This window comes from Schistocerca americana, chromosome 5 (assembly GCF_021461395.2).
Source record: "Schistocerca americana isolate TAMUIC-IGC-003095 chromosome 5, iqSchAmer2.1, whole genome shotgun sequence".
In the NCBI taxonomy this organism is placed as follows: domain Eukaryota; kingdom Metazoa; phylum Arthropoda; class Insecta; order Orthoptera; family Acrididae; genus Schistocerca; species Schistocerca americana.
Window position 1 is genome coordinate 117,660,135 of NC_060123.1, and position 14,358 is coordinate 117,674,492.

Below are 14,358 nucleotides of genomic sequence, written 5' to 3' on the forward strand. Positions count from 1 at the left end.
CAAGTTCATTGAATTTTTGAACGTAATTTCCGTTCTGTTTAGCAAGAGTAATGGAAGGTAGATTTCAGACTACCTAACAGATCAAAACGAAAATTTCTGTTCCGACATTGACAATGTTGAGTGTTTATGGAATAAGTTCAAGGCAATCGTAAAATGCATTTTAGACAGGTACGTGCCGAGTAAAACTGTGAGGGACGGGAAAATCCCACCGTGGTTCAACAACAAAGTTAGGAAACTACTGCGAAAGCAAAGAGACCTTCACTCCAAGATTAAACGCAGCCAAAACCTCTCAGACAAACAGAAGCTAAACGATGTCAAAGTTAGCGTAAGGAGGGCTATGCGTTAAGCGTTCAGTGAATTAGAAAGTAAAATTCTATGTACCGACTTGACAGAAAATCCTAGGAAGTTCTGGTCTTACGTTAAATCAGTAAGTGGCTCGAAACAGCATATCCAGACACTACGGGATGATGATGGCATTGAAACAGAGGATGACACGCGTAAAGCAGAAATACTAAACACCTTTTTCCAAAGCTGTTTCACAGAGGAAGACCGCACTGCAGTTCCTTCTCTAAATCCTCGCACAAACGAAAAAATGGGTGACATCGAAATAAGTGTCCAAGGAATAGAAAAGCAACGGGAATCACTCAACATAGGAAAGTCCACTGGACCTGACAGGATACCAATTCGATTCTACACAGAGTACGCGAAAGAAATTGTCCCCCCTTCTAACAGCCGTGTACCGCAAGTCTCTAGAGGAACGGAAGGTTCCAAATGGTTGGAAAAGAACACAGGTAGTCCCAGTCTTCCAGAAGGGTCGTCGAGCAGATGCGCAAAACTGTAGACCTATATCTCTGACGTCGATATGTTGTAGAATTTTAGAACACGTTTTTTACTCGCGTATCATGTCGTTTTTGGAAACCCAGAATCTACTCTGTAGGAGTCAACATGGATTCCGGAAACAGCGATCGTGTGGGACCCAACTCGCTTTATTTGTTAATGAGACCCAGAAAATATTAGATACAGGCTCCCAGGTAGCTATTATCCTTGACTTCCGGAAGGCGTTCGATACAGTTCCGCACTGTCGCCTGATAAACAAAGTAAGAGCCTACGGAATATCAGACCAGCTGTGTGGCTGGATTGAAGAGTTTTTAGCAAACAGAACACAGCATGTTGTTATCAGTGGAGAGACGTCTACAGACGTTAAAGGAACCTCTGGCGTGCCACAGGGGACTGTTATGGGACCATTGCTTTTCACAATATATATAAATGACCTAGTAGATAGTGTCGGAAGTTCCATGAGGCTTTTCGCGGATGATGCTGTAGTATACAGAGAAGTTGCAACATTAGATAATTGTAGCGAAATGCAGGAAGATTTGCAGCAGATAGGCACTTGGTGCAAGAAGTGGCAACTGACCCTTAACATAGACAAATGTAATGTATTGCGAATACATAGAAAGAAGGATCCTTTATTGTATGATTATATGATAGCGGAACAAACACTGGTAGCAATTACTTCTGTAAAATATCTGGGAGTACGCGTACGGAACGATTTGAAGTGGAATCAACATATAAAATTAATTGTGGTAAGGCGGGTACCAGGTTTAGATTCATTGGGAGAGTCCTTAGAAAATGTAGTCCATCAACAAAGGAGGTGGCTTGAAAAACACTCGTTCGACCTATACTTGAGTATTTCACATCAGTGTGGGATCCGTACCAGATCGGGTTGACGGAGGAGATAGAGAAGATCCAAAGAAGAGCGGCGCGTTTCATCACAGGGTTATTTGGTAACCGTGATAGAGTTACGGAGATGTTTAGCAAACTCAAGTGGCAGACTCTGCAAGAGAGGCGCTCTGCATCGCGGTGTAGCTTGCTCGCCAGGTTTCGAGAGGGTGCGTTATTGGATGAGGTATCGAATATATTGCTTCCCCCTACGTATACCTCCCGAGGAGATCACGATTGTAAAATTAGAGTGATTCGAGCGCGCACGGAGGCTTTCCGACAGTCGTTCTTCCCGCGAACCATACGCGACTGGAACAGAAAAGGGAGGTAATTACAGTGGCACGTAAAGTGCCCTCCGCCACACACCATTGGGTGGCTTGCGGAGTATAAATGTAGATGTAGATGTAGAACATACAACATTACGTCTTATGAGTAACAGCTAGTACTGATACAAGTGAATCTTCGTGGGCCAAATGCGGACCAGCTACGTGTTATGATTGAAGTTGTACTTGTCAATTGGCCTGTCGATTCTGATGAGGAAGATGAAGAAGACGCTGATATTTTAAATGATGAGGACTCATCATCATAGCAGAAAGGTGATATAAATGAGGTCAGTCGTAGTTATTTTCTCGGAGAAGACGAAACGACCGAGTGATGTAAAGAATTTCCACGACTTAAAGTTATAACAAGGTCGCACAATATTATTACCCCCTTCCAGGCGTCGTTGGTGATGCAAACAATTGCTACAGCGTTAAAATGTTTCAGTCTCTTCATAGACGCGACGTTAGTAACCAAATTGTTTCGTGTAGAAATAAGCGCATAGTCAGAGAGATAAGTATTCACAAGAATACCTATTAAAACCTACAACGGATCCTGTATTTAGACAAGTGGGTTGAACTTTTAAGATCTTTGGACATATGATGGAATTGGGATAGGGATTTCTCGACCATCTGTGTCCCACCAAAGATTCTGATTAGCGTTGATTCCTTTTTGATGACCTAGATATTAGAGCAGGCAGAAAAGAAACAGACAAACTGGCTCCAATCAGATATGTTCTTCCCCAGTTTGTAGGTAACTGTAAGAAGCATTTCTCTGTCAGTGAATACGTCACATTAGACGGAAAATTAGAAGCGCTTCCTGGGAATTGTTCCTTCAGAATATGTGTACCCACAAAGGCAGAAAAGCCTGGTTTTAAAATTTTTGCCTTAGTTGATATTAGGGTGCATCACCCCACGAATTTAAAGTCTATGTAGGTCAGCAGCCAGATGGGCTTTTCAAGGTTAACAAGAAAATAGAAGAAACTTCCTGGCAGATTAAAACTTGTGCGGGACCGAGACTCTAATTCGGGACCTATGCCTTTCGCGGGCAAGTGCTCTACCAGCTGAGCTACCCAATCACGACTCACGCCACCTCCTCACAGTTTTACTTCCTGCCTCTTTACTTTCTGTCTCTTCGTTCTGGAAAGAAAACAGAAGACTTAGTGGAACGACGTACACAACCAATTTCGGGTTCTGGTAGGAACGTTACGTCAGAAAACTGGTTCACAAGTTCCAGCCATGTTTCCACACTTCTCAAAGAACATAAACTTACAGTCGTTGGTACAATGCGGAAAAACAGAGAGATTCCATTATCATCTGTAAATTCACCAGGTCGAAAAGTTCATTCCAGTATTTTCAGTTTCCATGAGGAAAAATCGTTCGTCTCATACGTACCCAAAATGAATAAAGTGGTTTTAGTGATGTCAGCATTGGACCATGATGCTGCCATTGATGAATCCACAGGTGACAGGGCTAAATCGAAGATCAATAGTTTCTAAAATATTACAAATTGTCCTGCTGATGTTGTAGATGAACTTTCTGATTGCTATGATGTGTCAAGAAACAGTAGACGGCGGACACTGACCTTGTTCTTTGCTCTAATGACTGTGGCAGGAATTTATGCCCAAAAAATTTATTACTATAACACGAAAACGAAACATGTACAGTGGAAGTTCTTGAAGAATTTGTCACTTCAGCTTATTAGGAGCCAAGTTAAAAAGAGACAAAATGTGATTCTCCCTACAAAACTCGTTGCCAGTGTCCAACGAAATTCAGCAAACCTTGACCTCAAGGAACTCCTAACAAAGTTCAGAAAAACAAAATCGTTGTGTGAAATGTCCAAGAAATAAAGACTGCAAAACAAAATATAATGTCCTTGCAAGAGATATGACAAATATTTATGTACAGACCATTTCATAGTAATGTATGATGTTTGTGTCAGTGCAGAGAATTTAGATGATGAGTTATGAAAATGTTTTTTGCGTGATGAGTGTGTTATGATACAGTCTACATCAAAAATATATTTTGTAGAAAACATATTTTGCTGATTGTAACCTTCTAATATGTAACAAGTAAATGTATGTCTGGTATTCAGAGTTTAATGTTTTCCTAGATTACACTGATAATTTTTGTTAATCTGATGTATTCAGTTATTTCAGTACAATAGGTTTCCACATAAAAAATTGTTGGTATTGTATGACACAATATCCACAATTCATTTATTACTAGTTACTAATATATAAGAACAATTTTGTTATTGTAACTGTGCATTATTAATGTAAAGTAGTAATAGTAGATTATTATGGGGCCTAAGTGCACAATAACCCTGGGTTCGGTGTGGGGCGGCGGTGAGGTGGGTGGACTGCTATGGCCTGTTGTGGGGTTGTGAACCACTGAGGACTATCGCAGGACTAAGCCTCTCCGTCGTTTCTTTGTCCCCAGTCTGATACACACCATGAATTGCAGACGTTTTCCTTTCTCATACTTAAATTCATTATTGTACTGAATCACAAATGTGGTACCTGTCGTTGCTCTAGTGACGACATGTGACAAATGATACTTTTAACCTCCTGTTAGCTCACACAATATTGTAAGCCCAATGAACCCCACAGTTTGTGAACGTAATGCATTGGTTCTAAGCACTATGGGACTTAACATCTTAGGTCATCAGTCCCCAAGAACTTAGAACTACTTAAACCTAACTAACCTAAGGACATCACACACATCCATGCCCGAGGCAGGATTCGAACCTGCGACCGTAGCAGTTCCGCGATTCCTGACTGAAGCGCCTAGAACAGCACGGCCACCGCGGCCGACCGCAATGCATTGGTTGCCTATATTTGTTGGTGTAGTGGATATGTAACAGGACAGTGTTGGTAATTAAATTTCTCTCGATGGGAATGTAATGATATACCTGGATTATTAATACTCGTTCCCCATTTGAGCCCAGCTCTGATGCAGAAAGGCAACAAATGAGCAATTCCTTCAGTCATGAAGCTGTAAGTGCCAGTGGAATAAATTGATTTACATGGTATAATTAGATTATCAGTACTGTATGTTTGCAATTCGTCAACTAAAACTTTATTTATGTTAAAAAGTATTTATTGAAAATGTTCATAATCCCTCCATATATCCATTTTTGATAATTTAAGTCAACGAATTTACATTTTAACTGCTCGGTTTGTCTACATACAAAGTCTATACTTGATGAAAGTGTTGCTGATTCATCTGAGCTCTAGTGGTGAATGCTTCAGTACAAGAATCATTACATTCTGCAGGCAGCCTGATGCAATAGTTGGATCAAGGTAGGACAGGACACTCATGGGTTGACTGGTTCTTGTGGCCACATGCCAACCAATCATTGTGACCCTCGGACACGACCGGCAGACATGTAGGACGCACGGAACAACCGTCAACCTGAACTAGAGATATCCTTGCTCCTTTATTCTTCACTAAATAACATTCTAAACTCTAAACGTGAATCGACGTTGACTCCAATACACAGTAACTGAGAGATCATATAAAAGTACAACAAAGTTCACTCACATCATGATTTCTATAAATCCACATTTAAATACTCAATAACCTTGTTCTTTTTTCAATAAAAGGTAAAGCACTATTCCAACTCAACAACCGCTGTACATGGTTCTGCATTTATCCCTTCTGTGGCAGTCATTAGATGTCCGCACCTTAGTTCGTTACACTAAATAACTGAGCGTCGTTATACATGGCGTATCAAAGAGAATATCCGATCTGGTGCGTCTAAATTTCTGGAACTAGTAAACATATACAATGAATTTGATTTCTTTATTAACGGGGTGAACTGCAAACTCAAATTTTTTTCATACATTTTGATAGGTATTCAATATGCCCCCTTGAGATACTCGGCAGATGTCAACGTGGTATTCAATTTGTTCCCACACTACAGCGAGCATGACTTGAGTTACAGCTTTAACAAGTGCTGTTATGCGAGGTTTCGGCTCTTTGACTGTTGTTTGTACCGGAGGTACATAAACAGAGTCTTTTCAAAACGCCCACGAGAAATAATAATATACAATCAGGTTCGGTGACCTTGGAGGCCGGTAATGTAAGGCTGAATCATTTGGTCCAGTGCTAACGATCCATCGTTGAGTAATGCCTTGCTTTAAAAATTCGAACAATTCCAGATTCCAATGTGGCAGTACCCCACCCTATTGGTAAATGAAGTCGTTCGAACCAGACTCAAATGTGAGAAAAGAAAGTTTTCAAGCGTATCGAGATATGAGCTTCCTGTATCAGCGTTCTCGGAGAATAAAAATTAATCACACACGTGTAACTGCACAAAACACATTAAATTTAGGAGAGGCTCTGTCATGTGAAAATTCATTTGGTTGTTCCGTAGCCCATATTCTCACATTATGAAGGATCACCTTTCCAATTAACTGGAACGTTGCCGCATCACTAAACACTAATCGTGGAAGAAACCTGACATTGTAAGTAGACTGTTTAAGTTTTTATGTTGGTAACGCCACGTAGCACTCTGTATGACGATATACAATCACCTTTCCTGGACGTACTAGTCAAGAAGAAGGCAGATGGCACTTTTGGACACAGTGCGTACCGAAAATCTATTCACCCTGACTTATAAGTATTAGAAAAAGGAGCATTTATCGATTCCAATGACTTTCTTCAGGATTCACGTATTGCCCTTTATAACTCTTTGCTGCGCAGAGGAAACTGGCGACTACTAGTCGCCTGTATTTTGCGTTCTCTGATCGCTTCTGATGGCCTTCTTTATGTTTTTGTTGAGGCCTCCGTGTTTTGGTGCTCCTGTGATGCAGGGTTGGTGCCACAGGTATAAATCTGCCCATAATACCTCATATCTCTTGTTAAGAGTTGTATAGGACCACCCTGCAGGTGGCACAGAAGCATGAGCCCCTGCAATTGACGGATGCGTACGATTCAAGTCTCACCTCGGAGCTATTTGTTGTATTAGGCACCTTGGTTGTAGATTTCACGGCTACATAAAGGGCAGTATGCTACTGGTTGCCGGCTGGGAACCATGATAAGATTCAGCAGTTAATAATGTCTAATACGGACCCCATCCCCCTGTCGCCCCCCCCCCCCCCCCACCCCACGTGAACCATGGACCTTGCCGTTGCCGTGATCTGCTGGTACTGCGAACGGCTGAAAGCAAGGGGAAACTACAGCTGTAATTTTTCCCGAGGGCATGCAGCTTTACTGTATGGTTAAATGATAATGGGTAAAATATTCTGGAGGTAAAATAGTCACCCATTCGGATCTCCGGGCGGGAATACTCAAGAGGACGTCGTTATCAGGAGAAAGGAAACTGGCGTTCTACGGATCGGTGCATGGAATGTCAGATCCCTTAATCGGGCAGGTAGGTTAGAAAAGTTACAGAGGAAAATGGATAGGTTAAAGTTAGATATAGTGTGAATTAGTGAAGTTCGGTGGCAATTGGAACAAGAATTTTACTCAGGCGAATACAGGATCATAAACAAAAAATCAAATGGGGGTAATGCAGGAGAAGCTTCAATAATGAATAGGAAAATAGGAGTGAGGGTAACCTACTACAAACATCATAGTGAACGCATTATTGTGGCCAAGATAGACACGAAGCCCACGCCTACTACAGTAGTACAAGTTTATATGCCAACTAGCTCTATAGATGACGAAGAAATTGAAGAAATGTATGATGAAATCAAAGAAATTATTCAGATAGTGAAGGGAGACGAAAATTTAATAGTCATGGGTGACTGGAATTCGGTAGTAGGAAAAGGGAGAGAAGGAAACGCAGTAGGTGAATATGGATTGGGGCTAAGAAATGAAAGAGGAAGCCGCCTCGTAGAATTTTGCACAGAGTGCAACTTAATCATAGCTAACACTTGGTTCAAGAGTCATAAAAGAAGGCTGTATATATGGAAGAAGCCTGGAGATACTGACAGGTTTCGGATAGATTATGTAATTGCATGACAGAGATTTAGGAACCAGGTTTTAAATTGTAAGACATTTCCAGGGTCAGTTGTGGACTCTGACCACAATCTATTGGTTATGGAATGTAGATTAAAATCGAAGAAACTGCTAAAAGGTGGGAATTTAGGGAGATGGGACACGAATAAACTGACTAAACCAGACGTTATACAGAGTTTCTGGGAGAGCATAACAGATCAATTGACAGGAATGGGGGAAAGAAATACAGTAGAAGAAGAATGGGTAGCTTTAAGGGATGAAGTAGTGAAGGCAGCAGAGGATCATGTAGGTAAAAAGACAAGGGCTAGTAGAAATACTTCGGTAACAGAAGAAATATTGAATTTAATTTATGAAAGGAGAAAATATAAAAATGCATTAAATGAAGCAATTAAAAAGGAATACAAACATCTCAAAAATGAGATTGACAGGAAGTACAAAATGGCTAAGCAGGGATGGGTAGAGGACAAATGTAAGGATGTAGAGGGTTATCTCACTAGGGGTAAGATAGATACTGCCTACAGGAAAATTAAAGAGACCTTTGGAGAAATGAGAAACACTTGTATGAATATCAAGAGCTCAATTGGAAACCCAGTTTTAAGCAAAGACGGGAAAGCAGAAAGATGGAAGGAGTATATAGAGGGTCTATACAAGGGCGATGTACTTGAGGACAATATTATGGAAATGGAAGAGGATGTAGATGAAGATGGAATGGGAGATATGATACTGTGCGAAGAGTTTGACAGAGCACTGACAGATCTGAGTCGAAACAAGGTCCCAGGAGCAGACAACGTTGCATTAGAACTACTGACGTCCTTAGGAGAGCCAATCCTGACGAGACTACTGTCTGGTGAGAAAGATGTATGAGACAGGCGAAATACCCTCAGACTTCAAGAATAATATAATAATTCCAATCGCAAAGAAAGCAGGTCTTGACAGATGTGAAAATTACCAAACAATCAGTTTAATAAGCTACAGCTGCAGAATACTATCGCGAATTCTTTACAGACAAATGGAAAAAAAACTAGTAGAAGCCGACCTCGGGGAAGTTCAGTTTGGATTCCGTAGAAATATTGGAACACGTGAGGCAAAACTGACCCTACGACTTATCTTAGAAGCTAGATTAAGGAAAGGCATACCTACGGTTCTAGCATTTGTATACTTAGAAAAAAAAAAATGGTTCAAATATCTCTGAACACTATGGAACTCAACATCTTAGGTCATAAGTCCCCTAGAACTTAGAACTACTTAAACCTAACTAACCTAAGGACATCACACACATCCATGCCCGAGGCAGGATTCGAACCTGCGACCGTAGCAGTCCCGCGGTTCCGGACTGCAGCGCCAGAACCGCTAGACCACCGCGGCCGGCACTTAGAGAAAGCGTTTGTTAATGTTGACTGGAGTACTCTCTTTCAAATTCTGATTATGGTAGGGGTAAAATACAGGGAGTGAAAGGCTATTTACAATTTGTACAGAAACCAGATGGCAGTTATAAGAGTCGAGAGACATGAAAGGCAAGCAGTTGTAGGGAAGGGAGTGAAGCAGGGTTCTAGCCTTTCCAAGATGTTATTCAATCTTTATATTGAGCAAGCAGTGAAGGAAACAAAAGACAAATTCGGAGTAGGTATTGAAATCCATGGAGAAATAATATAAACTTAGAGGTTCACCGATGACATTGTAATTCTTTCAGAGACCGCGAAGGACCTGGAAGAACAGTTGAACGGGATGGATAGTGTCTTGAAAGGAGGATATAAGATGAACATCAACAGAAGCGAAAGTCGAATTAAGTCGGGTGATGCTGAGGTAATTACATTAGGAAATGAGACACTTAAACAAAAAAGGAGTTTTGCCATTTGGGGAGCCAAATAACTGATGATGGTCGAAGTAGAGAGGATATAAAATGTAGACTGGCAATGGCAAGGAAAGCGTTTTGTGAAGAGGAGAAATTTGTTAACATCGAATATAGATTTAGGTGCCAGGAAGTCATTTCTGAAAATATTTGTTTGGAGTGTAGCCATGTATAGAAGTGAAACATGGACGATAAATAGTTTGGACAAGAAGAGAATAGAAGCATTCGAAATGTGGTGCTACAGAGGAATGCTGAATATTAGATGGGTACATCACATAACTAATGAGGAGGTATTGAATAGCATTGGGGAGAAGATAAGTTTGTGGCACAACTTGACTAGAAGAAGGGATCGGTTGGTAGGACATGTTCTGACGCTTCATGGGATCACCACTTTCGTATTGGAGGGCAGCGTGCAGGGTAAGAATCGTGGAGGGAGACCAAGAGATGAATACACTGAGCAAATTCAAGAGGATGTAGGCTGCAGTAGCGACTGGGAGATGAAGAAGCTTACACAGATTAGAGTAGCATGGAGAGCTGCATCAAACCAGTCTCAGTACTGAAGACCACAGCAACAACAACGGACAATAACACACGACTGAAGTAATTGAAATTGGACGAATAGCAATGTGACTGGGACGCATCTGATACTACAGTGCGAAAATTATCCTGGCGATCAGGGAGAGACTGAAGATGGATTACATTGACGCTAGTCCGGGAATGATTCGTATTCTTGTGGGACATGGCCCATACCGACTATATCTGCATAGGACTAATATGCGCAACTAGTGCATATGTTATGTGATTGCTGCCTACTTAGACCATGTTTTCATTCTCAAAACACCCTGAGGCTGTGTACGCCACAAAAAATTAAATTTTAAAATGCGTATTTGATTGTAATGTCCTGAGCACCCCGGAAAATAAGTCCTGTAACGCCACACGTATGATGTTGGTAGGAGTAAGATCAACAACAGTGTGAGCAGTACAGTTTACGACACAGAAATGGGGTACAAGTTGGTAGGTCAGCATACCAAATGTCAACGATAGAGCTGAAGACATCATGAAAACAAGAAAACCAGACAGCACTACGTGAGGAAAGACTCTTCCAAGCAAATTACTGCGCTTCTGGGGCACCACGCATCACGATGGGCAGTGTGGAATATATGGGAGATATTCCGGATAGTTACAGTCAATACACTATCACCACAGGAAACAAATACACAAATGTAGCTGCTGCTACGCCGTCGAATTCAACGACAGCCTGAGAACTAGTTGATGCCATCTCCAGACACCTCCCTTGAATAACACTCAGGAGAATGCCTCGATTTACAACTGCAGCCAATCTACAAGGTGCAGGTCCTAAAGTGCTGGAGAAGAAAGATGCAGTGAAGGACATTTACTTGATATCCCTGGAATACATGAAATCTGACTTAATACGTATGTTTACAGCGAAGTCTGTAATCTACATGTAATGTATCAATGAAAAATCTGAAAGTATCACACTTAATTATGTTTTTATATAGGCTTAGTAATACAAAGTAGTGGGGTCTACTAGACTTAAATATTACCAAATTACATTTGATAATGAGAGTCTGGTGTAGTGCTTTAGGAACAGTTTGTAGTTTAACTTTAGGAGTTGTGAAACGAGTCATTCAGAAGCCGCCACTGCTTTGAGAAGTATAAATATAATGGAGGAATATGTTAATTAGATACTGTTATTTTTAAATGCATTTTATGTTGATATTTTTATGCTGGGTATTGTAATTAATTTGTTTTTAATTTGTTGTATTTGATGACGGACAACATTTCATAAATATATAATCATTTTCACAACCTGCTATTATAATGTTGGTAGCGAGCCATTGAAGTGTTGAAAATAAATGAAGACATAAAAAGTCTCTCCCGAAGGAGAAACGCTTACAGAAGCTCACTCGAATGCAGACTCTTCATGAAAGGCGAAAAGGAGGCGGTCAGAGGAGATAAGAGATCGCAAAACGGAACTCTGATCGAGGTGAGCACCGAAAACATTACTTACATCAGAGGGCTTCGTTGCAGTAAATCAAAAGGCAAGCTGATCATCAGCAAGATTCTGAATTCCCGAGGACAGTTGTTACTGAAAAAAGCATACTTCTAATTACTCTCCCTCTTCAGGGGACACCACCATGATGAAGCACTGTCCGTGTGGGTGGAGAGACTTGGGTATCCGTGTGAAGCTGAGGACTATGCCGAAGCTAGAGGATCTACAGCCAGAAAGGCCTCAGCTGATGAATCAGAATAAGAGTGTCCCACAACATCCCACCTACCTTATCCACTCCTAGTCCTTACGCAGTTCCCTTTCCCAACCCAAGGTGTGATGTGATCTGTGTTGAGGGGAGCGTAGCACACGGGAAGATGTTTCGCAAACGGAGCCTCAGGGATATCGGGCGACTCCCTTGAGTAAGTAGCCTTGTACCACTCGGGGTATTCTGGGTTTGGACCGTGTAGAGCCCCAAATCTCGTAGGACCAATATGGACATGACTAAAGAAAACCAAACTGAGTGGTAAACTGAGATCTCAGACACCCAAATATCTGGGTCAAGACCGATGGGAGGTATTCCCACTACCGAATCGGGGTCTAGGTCGAGTGTTGTGCCTACAATCTCCAAGTCAAAAAATTTGTGTAAACTTTCTTGAAAAAGAGGGAATCGATTAATGGTTCAGCAGTATATGGATATTCCTAAGAGGTTACTGCTAGAATCTATTCTGACTTTGAAGGCAGCAATGCAAGGAATGGCAAATACTATTTGCGATGCAATGTGACCTATTTTCCCATTCTCGTCTCCTCGTGGAAAACTCCTCTGGAAAACAATCTGTGTATACGATCAGATAACTGTGATTGTGGCGTATCTGCGAACCTTGAAGAACTCCTAGACTACGTGATACAGAATATTTTCTCCCGAAATGGTTCAAATGGCTCTGAGCATTATAGGACTTAACATATGAGGTCATCGGTCCCCTGGAAGTTAGAACTAAGTAACCTAAGGACGTCTCAGACATCCATGCCCGAGGAAGGATTCGAACCGGTGACCGTAGCAGTTGCGCGGTTCCGGACTGAAGCGCCTAGAACCGCAAGGCCACGACTGCCGGCGATGGTGGTGAATAATTGCTAATTGCTACATAAGACTTAGTTACAAAAAGGCGACGCGTGTCTGCTATGGTATAAGAAGTCTCAAAGTCGGCGACGATGATAAGTTCAATGGAAGGTCGCTTTAAGTTAGACACTCAACAACACACTGATGATACTGAATTTACTGACCCGAAACAAAACAACTAGTGACCTAACTAAAATCTGTAGCTCCTATAGTGCCTATACGCACAGCATTGTGAAACAATAGGAGGACGAGTGCATATTGCCGACTAATGTAAAATTTGCTCGTAGAGTCTGAGTTGTCCTTCACTGTTGCTGCAAATATATTTCTGATAAGTCTTACCACAACACGAATAAAATAACTCTTTCTTCTACACACTGGCCGTGAACCACGATTCAGGCACAGGAAGTATCAGCTGTTCTATTTTATTAACGTGATATTTAAATCAGTATTTGTGACACTAGTGCTGTAGCAGTAGTGTGTTTGATTGGTAATCGGAACGTTGTCGTACGCCAACAATGCTCAAATTTTGATTAGAAATCATCAGCAATCGCGGCCGCAGACTTCCGGGATAAGAAGTCACTCAGATTCACTCAACGTCTTTGCAAAGTGGGTGGAGGACCTGACAGAGGTCCAGGGAGTACTGTTACCCTTGGAGCAATGAATAGGAGAGTGGGGCAGAGAATGACTAAATGTGAGCGGTTAAGATCTTATCAGAATCTACAAGAGACGAACACCGACAACGACAGTTCGTCTATGCAAGGAGACATCACAGGAAGAAGATGAAGAGGCAGAGCAAGTACAGGAATCACAAATGGAGGTGGTACACGAGGAAAAAGCCAAGAAATGCAGGACGATTCCAGTTACATTCTATCACTTTCAGGCAGATATCCCGAAATCAGATACTGGATTGTAAGGCGTAACCCGGAGCAGACCACAATTTACTAGTGATAAAGCATAGCCTGATGTTTAAGAGACTAGTCAGAACGAATGAAAGCGCAAATAGGTGGGATACGGAATTAGTAAGGTATGAAGTGGTACGTCGAAGTTATCTGACGCCATAGATGCTCCTATAATTAATATATCAGCGGGCAGTAGAGTTCAAGGGGAATGGACAAATGTACAAATTATTATCAGAGAAGTTGGAAGAAAGTCATAGGTACAAAGAAGGTAACTACGAAGAAACCTATCATAACACAAGAGATACTGCATCTAATCTATGAAAGAAGGAAGTACGAAAATGGTCCTGGAAATACAGAATATGAGTCACTCAGGAATGAAACAGAAAATAAGTCCAGGGAAGCTAAGGTGAAATGGCTACATGAAAACCGTAAACAAATTGAAGGAGAACTGATTGTCGGAGTAATTGATGCAACTT